Below are 12,665 nucleotides of genomic sequence, written 5' to 3'. Positions count from 1 at the left end.
TCTGGGGAGGGAGGGCGGGGAATGGTAGATATGTACACAGATAATAATTTAATAAAAAAAATAAAAAATAAATTTAAAAAAAAAGAAAGAAAGAAAACTGCTGGGCAACTGGGAGAACCTATGTTACAGTTGAGGAAACATTACTCCACCTTGCAAAATGAGTGTAACACTACATTCAGGATTGCAGTCCTGGAGAGTTGATACTTGTCTTAAGTCTAGAGGCTGTGCATCCCTAATAATAACCAGAGAATCCCCAGGTGTGGAGTAACTTCCTTTTGCTTTCTCCTATCCATGTGCCCCCAACACCCACCTCACTAACACACACCTCGTGAAAGTCCTCAGTTGGAGGAGTGGCAGAGGCCCTTTAGCCCTGACCCTGATTCTATTCTATATGCTCTAAAGATCAGCTCTAAATCTGGCCCCTGCAATGAAAGGACAATCACCTAACAGTGGAACTCATTCAGCTCTTTAGTCAAGAAAATGATGTAGCATTTTCATCAGTAAACCAGCCGAACAATCAGCCCTACAAAAAATAAAGGGTCACCCCAGACAGAAAAGAGCTCTTGGTGGGAGTTTGTGGTTCTGCACAAAGGCAATGGAGGCCGAGCTGTCACTCCTTTTCTTCGTCCCAGTACCCCATGCATAGCACCAGCTCTAGCGTGAAGGGAGGTTTAAAAGCAACTAGTAAGTACATATAAACATTTCTCATTCATTATCTGGGGATTCTGCTACTGGGTGACATATCATTAGTCCTAGTGTAAGGCAAGCTTTAAAAACGTAATTACTTAATCATGTAGTTAGCTTCTCATCAATCCTAGCAGCATTTGTTCTTAACTAGCTTTTAAGAATAAAATTAGGAGTAATTTGTAAACAAAAGTAATTGAAGAAAGGCAGATATTGCCAAGGTGTTGACAGCATTAGCAGACATTATTGTTTCCCTTAATACCACCACAGCGCCGCAGTTAACCATAGGTAGCTGGTAAAAGGCAACGCTAGGAAATTTGTAGGCTGCAAGCTGAAGAAGTATAATGTAAGCAAAGTGGTCCTTCCTCACTCAATCTCTATAGGTATCCAACTTCAGCAGTTAGGTGGACCGTCTATTTCAAAATTTATTTGTATTATAATTCAATGAATTGGAGATTTATGGTGTAATTTAACATTTTTAGCATGACTATGACAATAATCTCATATTTTTTATACCCCCTTATTAGGTATTGAGCCCAAGAATTTCCCCTGAAAAGTGCAGTCCAATCACATTAGCTACAGATCAACAGTCTCCACCTGGTAAGACAACTCAGAGAAATTGGAATAGTGACCAAAAAAAAGATAGAAGACAGTACTTTCTCTAAAGGAAGTTTGCCTGTGTTTGCTTCTTGCTACCTGTTAAAGGGTCAGTGACTTCATAGTGCTCATTGCTCCTAGACCACACAGTGTTCTAAACACTTGAGGAATATAGCAGAGAGTAAAAACAGGGCCCCATTTTCAAGCAGCTCATTATTTTGAGAGAGAAAAAAAGAAAACAAAACATGATCAGCTAAAGTCTAATGTCCAAAATGGAACTCCAAGGGAGTCACCACATGTACCATTAGAAATCTGGGGAGACAGCACATATCCTTACACCACTAATTTAATCCAAGATACAATAGATATTACCTCTTCTTTACATCTTTAAAAACCAAAGAATTAAGAACTATCATGAATTTCCAGGTACATATAAGAAAAAGATGAAACTCACTGCTCTCTACATTTTTCAATGAGAAAAAAACACACAAAAAGTTAAAAAATTTCAACTGGAGAATAATAACAATATTGTGTGTTGTTTGGAAATAAATATAAAATGTAACTCTGATCTGCTGGCATATAGGACGACAGAAATTACCAAAGCAAATATGGTATCTTTTCACATCATTTTGGGCTGGGTAATTGCTACCTTATTTCAATTTCTTTCATGACTAGGGCAATTGTTATTTTTGATTTTAACATAAGCAAGAGCAAACATGTATTTGTGAGTGCTCATAAATATTGGGTCAGTATACACACACTCTCTCTCTCTCTCTCTCTCTTTCTCTCTCTAGGGGCCCAGTGCATGAATTTGTGCACCTTGAAAGGAATTGTGGGCCTCAAGGCTACAGTGGCCACAGGGGCAGTCTCGGCCCATCCTCCACACCCCTGCTCAGCCCCTTCCACTGCAGCCCCTGGTCCCCTGCCTTCCGGCAGTTCCCACATGCTGATGGAGCCAGCCCTGTTCTCACCAGTTGATAGTGCAGAGCGATTGGGGCTGGTGCCAGCAGTGAATGTGAATAGGGCCAGCACCATCAGCAGGTACAAGTGGTGGCTGCTGCCCCAATTGCCCCTCAGGAGCAGGGGGAGGTGGAGACACCTTGAGGGGGGATTGGAGCTGGCAGCCGCCACTTGTACCTGCTGATATCGCTGAGCAAGCGATGGGGGTTGGCACTGGGCACTGGCATCAGGTGTGAGCACAGGGTAGGACTTCAGTGTATGGGAGCAAAGAATTTTCAGTAACCATCAGAGGCTCACCTCATTGACAATGACTGGTACCCCGCCTCAATCTGGTACCACACCTTAATCTGGTGCCCTTGCTTACCTGCTCCACCCTTCTGCCACAGCCATCACCCGCCATATTCTGTGCTCTGCTGCCTGTTGCCAATTCCTGTCATGCTCCGAATGCACCCCCTGGTGGTCAGCGCATGTCATAGCGACTGGTTGTTTTTTTGGTTGTTCCACCATTCATTCTACTTGTATATTAGGGTTTTATATACAATAGATACATGCACATACATGCAATAAAGTGCTATTCAGCCTTTAAAGAAGAAAGAAATATAACAATTGGGTGAACCTTGAAGACATGTGCTAACTGAAGGAAGTCAAGTGCAAGAAGACAAATACTGCATGATCTCACTTACATGTGGAATCTAAAATAGTGAAACTCATAGAAGCTAAGTGTAGAATGTGGTTACCAGGAACGGGGGGAAGGGAAAATGGGAAGATGTTAGTCAAGGTGTACAAAGTGTTAGTTATGAAATATAGTTAAGTTGTGGGTATCGAATGTACAACAACATGACTATAGTTAACAATAATTTATTGTATACTTAAAATTTGCGAAGAGGGTAGATTGCGAATATTCTTAGAGAACACACACATGCAAAAATGCTAACTACCTGAGGTGAAAAGATATGTTAATTAGCTTGATTGTGTGATTATTTCACAATGTATATGTATATCAAATCATCAAATTGTATACATTAAATATATAAAATTTTAATTATCAAATATCCCTCATTTAAAAGAAAAATGGGCTCAAATTCATATGTAAAAAAAAAAAAGAAATTATTGGATCAAGACTTCATAGCAAATCAATCAACATGTTTCCATTGAATGTCTACTATGAGCCCAGAAGAGCAGAGTTACAAGTGTTGAGATAATTATTAAGATAATTATCTAGGCCCCAAAGTGACTTTTATTGGTTTACATAGATCATTTGAGTAGAAGGAGGCTTTTCCCTTTTAATTATCTGTAAAACTAACTCACTGTATTACAAGACTGATTTAGTTCTTTAAAAGATAAAACAAAAATTGCTTACAATAAATGTAAACATTTCAGCTGAGAAATTATTTTGACAAACCTTTAGAACTTTAAAAAAATTCATCAGCTTGGGTTTTAATAACAGCCAATTAGATGAGACTTGAAGAATTCTCCAGTCACGAAGATTTGTCAACAGCCACAGTAAAAAAAAAAAAAAAAAAAAAAAAAAAAGACAGTTTATTGGCGTTTTCTTTAAGAGGAAAAAGAATTAAGTTGACCTGCAGTGGTGGAAGTAAGACTTCTGCACCTGTGGGCAAGGTTGAGTTTTGGAGTTGGCCAGGCATTTACGGGTCACCTAGATGCCTCCTATGTATTATGAGAAACTCATGGCAAATCCTTGTCAAAAATTAAAACCTTTCTCCATCTAGATGCCACAGTAAAGACCTTCATCATCATCATCATCATCATCACCACCACCACCATCATCAGACTTTTAAAAAGTATCTTTATATAAGGCTATTGCTCTATGATGTTTAGAAGATGCCCTGAGGGGAAGAAGATAGAGACAGTGGAAAAGTCATCCTGCAGTGGAACCTGAGGCAGGGCTGCCTCCCACTTCATTCTTTCACATGGCTTTGCTGGAGGTCTTCACCTCTACTTCAGAATCACACCCAGAGGGGAGAAATACCAATGCTGAAAGCTTTTAGCTTAGCTGGTAGTTACTGCTCCATAGTAAGGGAAAGAACATTGGGTTGGGTGTCAGATAGACAAGGATTTAAGATTTCCTCTTCCTAGTCACTTTCCTGTTTCCTTCTTTCATATCATTTGACCTCTAAAATTATTTTAAATATGTTTATATGTATTTATTATCTACTTTCTTCACAAAAGGAAAGTTCAGGAGAAGAGAGATCTTGTGTACCTGGTAGTTTCTAGAAGACTGCCACTGTTTAACAACAATAATTCAACAAATAAGTGGGAGGATATCCTTGTATAGACAAAGGAATTGTTATTTCCATTTCACAAGTGAAGAAAGTAGGGTTCGGAGAAGATATAAAACTTGCCCAGGTCAGTCCCATAGTAGTAAGGGCACAGCTGTGAGTGATACACAAAAAGTTTGCCTCTACAGCCCAACCCCCCCTTAACACCTATGTTTACACTATCCAAATCAGTTTTGTCACCTGAAAAAAAATGTCGGTATTATCTGCATGTTGAGGTAATCATAAGAACAAAGATAGTGTGCATAACACTCCTGACACATGCTATTCAGTCAATAAATGGCAGATGTAATCTCTCTGGGGGTCTCATGAACAGAGTATGACACTCTATCCTTTATTAGGATGGTACGCCACACTCTACCTCCCACCTGGGATAATCATCTGTTTGCATACGCCTAACTTACATGGAACGAAATAGGAAGGAAAAGAACTGAGCATGTATTATCTACCATGTGTTAGTCACCTATGAGCATATTTAATTTTAAAAATAGCTCTATAAAATAATCACATTTAATAGATAAGGAAATATAGGTTCAGAGAACTAAAGTATCAAGAACATGGACACACTGCATATAAAATAAGTGTATCTCTGGAGTCCAGGCATGTCATACTATATGTTAATTATGTCCCTGCATGCCTCCCTCACCAGACTTCATTCTCCTTGATCACACAGGTCAAGTATTCAAGTTATCTGTGCATCTCCAGGACCGTTCATTCCATTGCATAGAGACATGTGTCTGCACAGATCTGCATATATCCTCAATAAATTTTGTCCAAATGCATGAAAATAGGAATGAGATTCAGTGCTCTTTCTCATATGTTCTGTAACCTAATTGAGTTCCAAGACTAACTCTCAGCATTGTGAATATGGAAAAGGGTACAAAACTCCAGGGAACACGTGGAAAGAGCTACATCAGGATTAAGGATGGATGTGCATCTTGTGTTTCTGTACAGGGAACACACTGTTCAGAAAATTAAAAGGACTAGTTTCAAAGGTTTACTCTTAAAATATAAAAGTGAACAATTGGTACTAAATGTTCCAGGGCCTTAGCACATTTATGAGACTTCCTTACAACCAATCAATAACTTAATCTAATATGTATTATGCTTAGTCAGGAGCTGTGGAGATGAATACTAACATTTACATTTGTGTGTGGGTCTACATAAATGACTTTGTGATATAGTCTGCTTTCTCTTTAATTCTCAATATAACTCTTATGCTCTCGCTATTGTTACAAAAGAGGAAACTGACATTTGAAAGTTGTTTAGGGTTGACTGAGTTGTACAGTTACATAGTGTCATGACCTGGGTTTGAACTCGTGCTTGAGATCCAAGTTTATACTCAGGCATCAGAACAGCTAAGAAAAGTATCTCAAGATACAGGCTCTAAATCCCAAGAGTCTATAACTTAGTTGTGAGGAGACCACTGCTAGAGAAACAGGGCCTACATTAAAGAATAGTGAATGAAATAGAAGGGGAGACACTCTGAAGGCAGCAGACATTGATGGTGAGCACCTTGCCCCAGAAAGAATTTGCTTAGGCTGTGCTACTTGACAGGACTTGGAAATTGGAAGAATGATGAATGCAAAAATCTTATTTTTGTGTGTCTTAGATAGTTACCAAGGTAGAGAATAATGCTAATGAAAAAGCAAACAACTGTATGATGTTTTGCTTATATAAGATATAGTAGTTTCCTTTAGTTAAGAATAAAAGTTGGCTTAGACAAATTACAAATTTATATTTGAATGGGTTGAGTTAAAGGAGATGCTAGAACATCTAAGTAAAAATAATCAGTTGGCCCTTGACTTTGGGGGAGAAGCCAGAATTTCAAGCTACAATACTCTGACCCCCTAGAGGGCAGGAACTATTTTTTTTTAAATGCATCAGATTTTCTCATAGTCATCTTTTATCTTGGGCTTCTATTCATTTGCTTGGCATATATTGGGGCTAAGTAAGTATGTGTAAAATATTTGAATGAATAAGAAATTGGTTTAATAATTATATCATCTAACCTGCAATAACAATAAAAAGAAAGGGGGCTAAATGAAAAACAATAAAATGAAATAAAAATAAATTTAAAAAGAAAGGCAGCTAAAGCTAGGAATGATGATCCCAAATAGGAAAAAAAAAAAAAAATTATACAATCCACTGTGGTTTTATTCTCTTTTTGTTCTATTTTTGTGGGAAACTGTATTTTCAGGCAAACTTTTTGCTGCAAGATCAGACCTTATCATCTTTTAACGGGAGGTGAGAGATGTAGGAAGCACTAACACTCTTTAACACAGCTAAGAGCAAAGTAGATCAAATGAAACTCCTTCATCTGTAATGCTTTCTGGTTGTTAGTTGTTTTTGTGCTTATTTTCAGAAAATACCTGCTGACTTTCTTTCTACACCAATTCCACGACTCCTAAATGTCTCATAACTTGCAGACCCTCCTAATCTTAGAGGTTGGGTCTTGTTTAAAAACTGCACAATGTAAATGGAATCTGGTATTTAACGAACTGCACTGAAATTGCTAGATGGTGCCACAGATTCTTCCTACACTGCTGGACATGTCATGAGGAAACATTTTATAGGGATTGTAAAATCTTTTTACCACACACAGCTGCAGGGCATCTGAAACTCATTCTGTAATAATAATAGGGATTGCTGCTTAAAAAGTAATTATGACTAATGCACAAAAAAACAATTATCGCTAGACTTAATTGCCAAGAATTAAAATTATACATACATATATTAATATATATTCACATATATATTTATTCTCACTGAAATTCAAGCAATTACTAGAGGGAAGAAAAAAGAGATTTTCACAACTTACAAAATCACAAAGGACAACTAGTAAAAATATTTTTAACTGAGAAAACTTTTTTCTTAATCCTCATCCAAATATATTTTTCCATTGATTATGAGGGAGGATGGAAGGAAGGGAAAGAGACAAATAGAAACATCGATGTGAGACACATCGATTGCTTGTCTCCTGCATGTTCCTGGACCAGGGCCAGGTTGAACTTGCAACCAGGGTACATCCCCTTGGCCGGAATTAAACCCAGAACCCTTCAGTCCAAAGGTGGATGGATGCTCTATCCACTGAGCCAAACCAGTTAGGGTGGAAAAATATTTTTAATAACGTCAGGCTATACAAGGAAGATTTTATTGGCATAATTTTGATAAGTCCTAAAGTTTTACTGTTTTTAATTGGATAAATTCTAAAAAATATTGATGAATAAAACTGCTCCACAGGGCTGGCCCTACACCAAGAGGAGATAATATGAAGTATTAAAAAAAGACAGGAATGGAATCCAATAGACTTGGTTTTTAGTCATGGTACTTCCCTGGGCAATTCATTCGCTCTTTAATCCTTACCTTTTTCTTCCACACAGAGAAATCTTTGGGCTAAGTATTACTGGGACCTTTTCCTACACTAATCTATGATTTGATCTTAGATGATTTAAGGTAGAATAGGTTTGCTGTCTACCTTTGGTCACTTTTTTCGGGAAAGAAAAAAATGAGAAAAGACTTAGCAAAAGAGGTAATACTGTGCTTTGCTTTAAAGGGTTTTGGTGTGAGAAAAAGTGATTTGGAGCTATTAGTTTGAATACATGATCTGATAGAAACACTGTGGTGGCAAAGTACAGAAATGGTTCAAGGAATGGTAAGTACCCTGTGTTTTAATCAGATGCAGGGGCCAAACTAAAAGGGTTGAAATTCAAACAGCAGTTTTTACCAAAATATAGTTGCCACTATATTTCAGGTACACCAATATGATATTAGAGAATTTAAGATTAATAGTGGTTAGATTTCCTCTCATTGGTGGGGCAAAACCTTTCCAGCTGCTCAGGAAAGTCCACATTTTCCTTTCCTGCGTGAACTCACAATTAGTTCATCTGTTCTAACAATGAAATGTGGAGTGGAGGTGATGAATGGCACTTTGGACCTGGTTCACAGAGCTCTTCCCTGGCACTCCCCAGGTTCTCTTCTCTTGGCTAACCAATAAAGTTGACTCTGAATGGAAGTCCTAAGTGATGAAAGAAAGCCCCATCAGCTTGGGTTTCTAAATAAATGTATGGAGCAGAACACCCTGCTAAACCCAAACCACTGAGCACTTTTAGATGAGCAAAAAAATTCGAAGTTTGTTGCACGTTAGTCATTGCAATTATCTAAAGAGTAATTGCTGTGGTGTGGTGGTAACAAAAGGCAGAGTTCTCTGTATTGTGGGATAGAAAACAAAAATCAATGGGAATGTAGTCAGCAGGCTACATTTGCATGAATTTCAATGAAAAAGGACAGAGATAGAAGAGTTAAGAAGGGAGATATCTGAGCAAGTTGAGCTTATTACTGAGAGGCTAATGGCTCTGAGTTCAGAAGACCTGAATTTGTTTCCTGGACCCAGCTTAATTAGAAACACGACCTTGTATAGTAATGCTTGCTACACATTTTGCCATTTAATCCTTGTAACAGCCCTATTAGGTGGATCCTTTTATTAACTCCATTTTAAAGAAGAGGAAACTATGGCTTAGAGAAGCCAAGCAAGCATACTGTCCAAAGTAATTTATGTTAATACCAAAGCTGCCATTTAAACCCAGGTCTATCTAATGCAAAAGCAGAGACCATGTTTGGGTAAGGCTGAAATTGGTAAGTTACTGGAACAACTAACAAGATACTTTCAAGACTTGGTACATGCTGAGAGCTCAGTGATCCAATTGTTACACAGTTGAGCTGATCTGTACTATCTGGGAACATTGACAGAAAGGAGAGATAGTCAGAGGCCTCTGAGCACAAAGCACCATTGGCACTTTGATCATTGGGCCCATCACTGGCCCACACCACATGAGGTGAAACTAATGTCCTTCTTCAAAGAAATAGAAATAGCTGTAGGACACTGAAAGAACAAATCATCCCTAAGTTACACCTCTGTCTCTAGAAGTCAACTGCAAATAAATTATTGCATTTTACTAATTTCTACATTAATGCAGAAATACAAAGTCTCTATGTAGCCCCTACAGGCTGTAACTGGATGATCTTAATAGGCTGTTTGGACAATTCAATTAGGTCTTTTTTTGTGGCTTCTGAACTCTTGTAATCCTTGTTAAGGTCAAAGGCATGTGATCTCATTAAAGCACTTATCCAATCATATATTAATTGAACATCTATTGTGGAATAGGCAGTTTGCCAGGAAAGTGGAATTCAGGGAAAACTAAGACATGATTATTGTGTTCAGGGAATTCTTAATTCAATGCAGAAGGCACAGACCATTTAGCTATGGAGTAAATGTTAAGAGCATGGAGCTAGAAATAGGATTCATCGGTTTGAATCCTAACTCCTAGTTATTAGTTGTGTGAATTATCACTGGAGGTGATAACTGAGTTGAGCATTGAAGATTGAGTGGGCATTAATCAATCAGGAAGTCAAAGTTGTGAAAGCCTTTTAGGCAGGAGATGACATGTAACAGGAAACTCCAAGAAGTTCCATAGGGTGAAGAATCATGTACTTAAGGCAAATGATATAGAAAAGGCTGGAAAGGAAGGCAAGAGCCAGCTCATGAAGAGCCCATAAGTCAGAATCAGGGTTTAAACTCATTCCAGGAGGCAAGTGGAGCCACTGATGATGGCCTTTAAGCAAGACAGGGGAAAACTGGATGCCAGTGAATTGATGATGTTGCATTAACAGCCCTGAGTTGATTGAGTCAGAGGCATTTGAAGAAGATGAATACAAATATGTATTGACTTCCAAGAATTTGCTTTATGTGCCCTGACAGTTTGTATAGATATTAAAAATCAGAAATATTTACACAACACCAGAGAGAAGTGATGACTTCTGTATCTTATTAGCCACTTCAGATTCTACCTTTTTCCCAGCCTCATATAAACTGAGAGCAGAAATGAGCTTCTGTTTATGTCTGCTGTGGTGGTACCACGAGGGCAGAACACTGAATTCTGTGCAACAGATTTAAAAAGAAAGTAAAGAGCCAAGCATTTGTCTGGATGATCTTATATTTTAAGAGGCTAAGAGAGAAAAAAAAAATCATACAAAAATACATAGCAATGTACATGGAAACTGGTTTCTAAGAAAGTGGGCTCGTATTTATAGCACTGTCTCTTCAAAGTACAACCTGGAGGCATCAATATCAGAACAATCTGGAACACTTGTTTAAAATGCAGCTGCCTGAGCTGCATCCAAGTCCTGACGAATCAGAATCTGCATTTTAACAAAATTTCAGCCAACCTGCAACATACTAAAGATGAACTTAAGTCACCATTACTTATTTTAAATCTTTGTGCATGGCTTACATGCATCTGTAATCAAAGAACTAGAATTACTGTATCTGTTTAAGGCTATTATGTTCCCTTAACTTTAGGAGGAGTGATTCTTATCTTAATATATAAAGAGGTGATATGCAAATTAGGCCAGGAAGCCATAACAGGAAGATTAGACTGGAGGAGGCTGCTCACGCAGGTGAGGCCTGGAGCAGAGACGAAGACAGAGATGAGGGCCTGCCCTTAGACGGCATGGCAGTTCCACTGGCCAGGACCGGACACAAGCAGGTGGGCAGGGGGGGCCTGGAGCGAAGTCAGGTGCAGGTCCTGGCTGCCCATGGTACCAGTCAGGCGGGGGTCCTGGTCGCCCACAGCAGTGGTCCAGCCTGACTCCCATGGGAGCCCATGGGGTGCCTTCTAGCGCGCAATTTCAATCGCATGCTGGGCCTCTAGTCTTTTTATAAAACTTTCATGCTTCTCATAGGGCACTCAAAACTCTTAATTTTGTGGGCCAAAGTCAACCTCCACAGATAAGGGAACCAAATAACTGGTTTGAAAGATAAGAAACTTCAAAAATTCCCTGTGCTAATCATAATGTTTGATGGAGAGTCCTGGCATCCATTTAGGGACAGCCCTTTTCATCAGCCAGTATCATTGTCTACACATTCCAGGTACCAAGCTCTAAACAAATGAATTATAATGAAGAGTAAGATCTATTCTCCACACTGGGAAAGCCATAGTTATTTCTCTTCTTCTTTTTTGATTAGAGAAAGGAGGTGGTATTAGGAAAAAATATTTGAAAAATATCAGATGAACATAGAGTTAGAGATATACTATAGAAACTCTGGGAGATCAGTAATAGAAACCTCAACATATCAGGGAAAGTTTCACAGAGGAAGTTATTCAGCATTCAGAACAGATGCTGACAGAGGGATAGAGATGTTCCTCCCTAAGGTATGAATGCAGGCAGAGCAATCAAATAACTCAAGGCCTCAGGGGAACACTAGCCCCTTCATTTCCTACAAGGGATCCCAGCACCCCGCTTCTTCATAAAATTAGATGGTCTGGCCAAAATACTCTTAACAGATGTCAAACATGCACCATTTATTTATAAATACAAATATTATAAATTTTAACATAAAAAATGAGAGTTAACCCAAATAATTTCATCTAAAATCAATTAGCATCCTCATATACTTGGCTCTGATAAAGAAAAAGCCTTATTGTCTTCACAGAAAGTCATTTCAAGACACCCTGCATACATTACTAAAAAGAAGAAAAAAAAACATTATATTGTAATTAGGTTAACTCTATTTTCTCACTTCTCCCTCTGGCCACCTCCTTCCAAAATAGATCACTATGTAAAAAGTAAGTTATTCAAAACAAAACATGTTGGTATATCTTGCAGCCAAGCAAAATGGATCGACACAATACAATGATAGAAGCCAACCTCAAATTGATAAATTTGTTCAGTAAAACAATGTGGCTTGAGCAGCTTTTTGATCATTTTAAATGTTAATGGTAATATGCTTCTTTACTATTGAGATATTTATGACTTATGGTGTGATGCTGCTTAAATTTACAGCACTCATTAATTTCCGCCGTTTTTCATCAGTAGAAAAAATAATTCAAAAGAAACTTCAATATTTTCCAAGAACAACATATAAAACAACACGAGAGTGCTACCAAGCACAGAAGGCCCCTTCCACAGACTCGATTCTGCCAAAACCAAGCCCATGAAAGACTTCCTCTGGGTAATTTCTGGGTGCCATCCAGATTTCCAAAGACTTAAAATAAAAAGAACTCTTCTAATTTCTCAATTTAACTTGGTATTAGAATATGATTAGTCCCATTGTGGTTATGATTAGTA

Source organism: Pipistrellus hanaki (genome assembly GCF_964339955.1).
Source record: "Pipistrellus hanaki genome assembly, chromosome: 7".
Classification (NCBI taxonomy): Eukaryota; Metazoa; Chordata; class Mammalia; order Chiroptera; family Vespertilionidae; genus Pipistrellus; species Pipistrellus hanaki.
This window is presented reverse-complemented; position numbering follows the sequence as displayed.